This window comes from Pezoporus flaviventris, unplaced genomic scaffold (assembly GCF_033815535.1).
Source record: "Pezoporus flaviventris isolate CSIRO_AGI_PZ_B2104156 unplaced genomic scaffold, CSIRO_AGI_Pfla_v1 ptg000041l, whole genome shotgun sequence".
NCBI lineage: Eukaryota > Metazoa > Chordata > Aves > Psittaciformes > Psittacidae > Pezoporus > Pezoporus flaviventris.
Genome location: NW_026892589.1, coordinates 1,578,294 through 1,583,893, shown reverse-complemented (window position 1 = coordinate 1,583,893; position 5,600 = coordinate 1,578,294).

Here is a 5,600-nt window from a genome sequence, read left to right as displayed (position 1 = left end):
AGGAAGTGGCCGGGGTGGGCGGGGCCCGGGGTCCCGGAGCGGCGGCTTTGGCCTCCGCACGGCCCGGTAATGAGGGGAAGGGGAGCCCCCGCCTGCGGCCGGCTGCTTTCCCTTGGGAAACACCCACCGGTTAAACCAGTCACCGTCCGGACACACCGGCCCGCCCTGACACCAGGAAAAGCCGGGTCTGAACGCCCAACGCAAATCACGGCTTCCCGGTCAGCGCGGGGTGATTGCTGGTGCCTCGGGTAGGGACAGGGTAGAGCGTGACACAGCAGAGCTGCTGAGACCAGAACAGAGGGTGAGAGGGTGAGGAGAGGATCCTGCCCCTCTGCTGGGCTCTGGGGAGAACCCCCCCTGCAGCTCTGGGGCAGCAGCACAAGAGGGACGTGGAGCTGTTGGAGCGAAGCCAGAGGAGGCCATGGGGATGCTGCGAGGGCTGGAGCAGCTCTGCTCTGGAGCCAGGCTGAGAGAGCTGGGCTGGGTCAGCCTGGAGAAGAGAAGGCTCCTGAAGGGGAGACCTGAGAGCAGCTCCAGTGCCTGAAGGGGCTGCAGGAAAGCTGGAGAGGGGCTTGGGACAAGGGATGTAGGGACAGGCCAAGGGGAATGGCTTTAACCTGCCAGAGGGGAGACTGAGCTGAGCTCTGAGGCAGAAGCTCTTCCCTGTGAGGGTGCTGAGGCGCTGGCACAGGGTGCCCAGAGAAGCTGTGGCTGCCCCATCCCTGGCAGTGTTCAAGGCCAGGTTGGACACAGGGGCTTGGAGCAAGCTGCTCTAGTGGAAGGTGTCCCTGCCCATGGCAAGGGTTGGGACTGGATGAGCTTTAAGGTCCCCATCCATCTAAAGCCAGGCTGGGATTCTGTGATTCTATGAAGGTTTGATCCAGAGCCATCCAATTTTACCAGGCAAGCAGGCTTCAAATTGGATCCAAACTGGAGAAGGTCTCTATAGACAAAAGCTTTTGGAAAAAGAGCTTTTATTGAAAGGATCCTTCTTCAGGATGATTCATGGATGGGAGGAAGCTGCTCAGAGCAGATTATCAGATGTCATAAGTCAAAGCCAGGGAAGAATGCCCTGGTTCCGGCAGCACTGTCAGTGTTCTGAAAGGCACATTCCAGTCATCTCCTCGACTCAGTCTGCACGACCGACCTGGTGATAAGACACAAAAGCAGCCTTTTTCATTTCAAGCAGCACAAAAAGCACCAAGAGGAGGACTGAAACACTGGAATGACCCTGGGAACGCGCTGTCCTTGTTAGTCTCCAGTGAACAGAATGCTGTGGTATGGCATTGTGCTTCCTGAGCAGCACCAGTGCTTCCACAGTTCCTGCATTTCCTCAAGTTCCATCTAAAGTCCTAAATGGCAGCCTGGGGGTTGGATGTGCTTCACTTGTGTGCAGGCATGGAACAAAGCCAGCCATTCCCTTCCTCACAACACGCTCTCAGTGGTTACTGGGCCTGCACACAGACCAGGCACCACTCACCACCTGGCCCCATGTCCCCTTCAGAAGGCTGGGACAGGGTTTGAAGCCATCAGCCCGCACAGGGCTGAGGGAGCAGGAAACCCTGAAGGACCAGCACTTGTAAACACATGACAAAAATAGAAAGAAAATGAAAGAGTTGTGACAAGAGCAGAAAAAAATGTCAATGTAATCTAAAAAAAGACACAACTGTAGCACTGAGCTGCAAGGTCCTGGAAATGGGCTGTTAGATTTCCTAAGCGGCTGAAATGCTGCCCAGTGATGATGCTGATTCGGTACAGCCAAAGATTTGCTGTTTCTCAACACAGCTCTACTTCTTCCTTTTTTACATTTTATCTTAATGATAGGTATCTGAGCTTAAGAGGCACTGAAGGAAGATCTGAGCCTTCCCTAGCATGTTCTCGATAGTTGTAGAGGCTGAGGTATGATCATTAAACTACTGACCTGATGGATCCTACAGTAATTTATTAACTATTTTTTCCGCATCCCATCATTCTCCAATGAAGCATATTCTCAGCATAAGTGTATTCTCCCCTCCTAGCATAAAGTCTCATTGTAGGTTGGGTTTTATTTGGTCACTAATGAAGGGCACTGGGGATGGCCCAAGATACGTCTTTGTTCACCCTCTGCCATGGCATTGTGCTGCCCAGGGGCAGGAGTGCCCGTTCCCTCCTCTGGTGCCTGTGGTACATGTCCTCCTGGCCAGTAGAGCGAAGGAGTTTCTCAACTTCTGTGAGCTTTAATGGTGCAAGTTCCTGCGGGTGGGAACTCCCTCCTCTGTGCACCACACAGGCACGGCCCTGCGTGGGGGACCGCAGGATTTCTACAGTAAGAAATTATCACTTCAGATAGCAGAGATAACAAGGCCAAGGGCAAGGTCCTGCCCCTGGGTTTATTAGGGCAGTCCCAAGCACAGCTACAGGCTGGGTGAGATTGGATGGAGCAGCCCTGAGGAGAAGGACTTGGGCTGCTGGTCAATGAGAAGCTCCCCATGACCCAGCTTCAGTGAGTGCTTGAGCCTGGAACCCCCCCCATGTGCTGGGCTGCACCCCCAGAGTGTGAGCTGGGTCTGACCCCAGAGCATTGGCTCTGGGTCAGGGAGGGGATTTTCCCCCTCTGCTGTGCTCTGTGGAGACCCCCCCTGCAGCCCTGATCCAGCTCTGGGGCAACAGCACAAGAGGGAGGTGAAGCTGCTGAAGTGAGTCCAGAGGAGGCCACGGAGCTGCTGCGAGGGCTGGAGCAGCTCTGCTCTGGAGTCAGGCTGAGAGAGCTGGGCTGGGTCAGCCTGGAGAAGAGAACCAGGAAGACCTTAGAACAGTCTGTGATTTTATGATGCCTGATTCCTTACATGCCCAAATCCTTGTATTTAGAATCATAGAATCATCTTGATGTACAGGTGTAGCCAAGACAGCTTTGTTGTGCCTCCCTTCAGCAAAGTGTCACCCACAGGCTGCACAGTTGTTGGAAGTGGAAAGAATGGAATCACATATCGGATGAATACAGATACAGTGGTGAGGGATGGGGCTGAGTGCAGTGTTCTGCTCAGGCCTTAGTGGGGAAAAAAGAGAGTAAAATGAGTAAAGCATTAAAGTGAGGTGGTAAAAGATGAAAAATCAAACAAAATGGAAGAGAAAGGATGGAGACAGCTACTTTTGGGTAGAAAACTGGCCAAGACAACCAGTTTGGAGTTCTGAGGAAGGAAACTGCCCTGCATTTCATGAGGTGACCATTCTTGAGAAACAGGATGGTGTGTAAACACATATCTGAGCTTACTATCAGGTTCATCAGAACAGAAACAGCCCACAAAGGCTGAGGTTGGCTGTTTGGCTCATGAGAGTGAAACATATAAATGTTACTGGTTGGTAACAGGGGCAGGAAGGTACCTGAGAGGTGTTTGGGTTTTGCTGTTTCCAGTGGTGCCAGATGCAGATTGCACAGGGATTGCAGCCCACCTACAGGGTGGGCACAAGGGCTGGCCTCTGGACTACAGGGACCTGAGGGACCAGGGTGGGATGATCCAAAACTGTCAGCCTCCACCACGACCACCAGCAGATTTTACATGTAACCTTACCGAATACAGCCAATAACTCAGATGACTGCAGCCCAAAGAATATCCCGCCACATCAGTAACCCCTTCTCTTTCTGTAAGAAGCCAACTAGTAGCCTGACAGCTGTGTCCCAAACAGCAGGAGAGGTTTGGGCAGGACTTGTGGGGTCTTTAGGGTCAGTTCTCAGCTGTTGGTGGAACCACAACGGGGTAAGGCAGCTCTGGGAAGGATGACCCAGAGCCTCAGGACTTGTGCTGCTGGAAGCTTGGGTGTTCTCATGTTTCAGTCCAGACTGACTCTTCATGGCCATCGGATACTTGTTTTCTCTTACATTAACATCACCCTTGCTCTTAAGGGAGATGTGTTTACTGCTGTGTTTACTCCCTGAAGTTTCATAGAGAATAACTGTATCCTTCCTCAGCATTCAGGTTTTTGGTTTTGTTGTTTTTTTTTTTGTTAAACAAATCATTTCAAGATCCTTACATATTAAAAAATCAGGATTACCCTGTAATTATTCTGCAGTCATATTTGAAGTTGGTCTCCCTTGATTAAAAGTGAGCAGAGCTGCATACAGAATTCCAGAGAAGGTTACAGCAGAGCTCTGTAGAATGGTATTAAAGTTTTCCCCTCCTGGAAATATGTCAGTTGATAAGTGCTTTTCATCAGGGCTGCTTCATGTTGGCAGTTCGCAGGCATCTTGAGATCAACAAATACACCCAGACTTTTCTCTTCTTTTGTCCTTTCCAACTGATGAGCTCCCAGCTTGCTGCAGAGATTCTTCCTAGTAATTCCCAAGTGTATGACCTTGGACTTTCACTATTAAATTTCATCCCATTTCCAAATGTGCCAGCTCTCAATATTATCCAACTCTTCCAGCAACATGGATATTCTCCCTGCACTGCCACTGCCTCCCAACTTTGTGTCATCAGCAAACACCACCAGCTCACTCCTCCCTTTTGTTCCAAGGCCTGCCTGAACAATCCTGTGCAGGATCAGGAGAGCGTGGCCTGCTGGTCACTGTGGCCAGCACCGAGAGCTGCAGCTCATGGAGGGCCTCATAGCCCGGGCACCTTCTGCTCTCTTCCCTTTGCAGTCCGCAGGTGGTGACTGTTTGAGGTGCTCTCCATTAATTTACTGGATCCAGTCTTGAACCTGCTGACTCCAAGTCATTTCTTAAGGAGCTCAGCTCCACCCTCACCGTCTGCCTTTCCACCCAAACCGTGGCCATCTGCCTGCAGCCAGCTTCTCACCTACCCAACAGCTCCCCAGAAGAACCATACATTTGCCATGTGGCATTGGTTTTAGTATCTTACTAAATCCAGTTAGATTAAACCTATTATCTATCCATTGTCTAGAAAACAATTATCAAAGGTAAAATCTTACCTAAATTCAGTCTATCTTTAGTAAAGCTGTGTTACATATTTACCTTATTTTCCATTTACTTGTCTGTCCCAAACTACTTTTTCCTTTATGTTTTTTTTTTCGAAGCTTTTAATGTTCTGGAGGTCTGACTAACAGGTCCCTAAATGACTGGCTTGCTTCTCCTCCTGCTGCTTAAAACCAGTGAGTGCTTCAGTTGCTCCTCAGTAATTCATTCCCAACTCACAAATTAAAAACTTTGTCCTGGATGAGTGAGGATACGTTCCAGGTCTGTGGGCCTGGGAACACCTTGTTCCCTGAGCTGCATGTCAGGTTCTCCCCTTGGATACAGTAATTCCCATTTCCATAAAATAATTCTCACCAGCTATCATGCTCTGCCCTGACCAACATGGAAAATAGAGGGAAAAGTCATTTAACACAGGGCCATATCTAAAAAAGACTGTAACAGAAGAAATGGAGAGACTCAGAACCCAAGACATGGAAAGCCTCCATGTGGTGTGTTTAACTGTATTGTAAAACCAGCGCCAAGAAGACAAGGGGCGTCCCTGAAATGAGAGCTGGAAGTGCCTGGCTTTTCCAGTCACAGTGATGGCACTCCAGCTAGTTCCCCCTCTTTAAAGAGCAGAAGGAGCAACCAGCAGGTTCCGGGTGTCCAGGAGTCAGCTCCCTGAAGTAGGTCACATTTGATCTCCGTC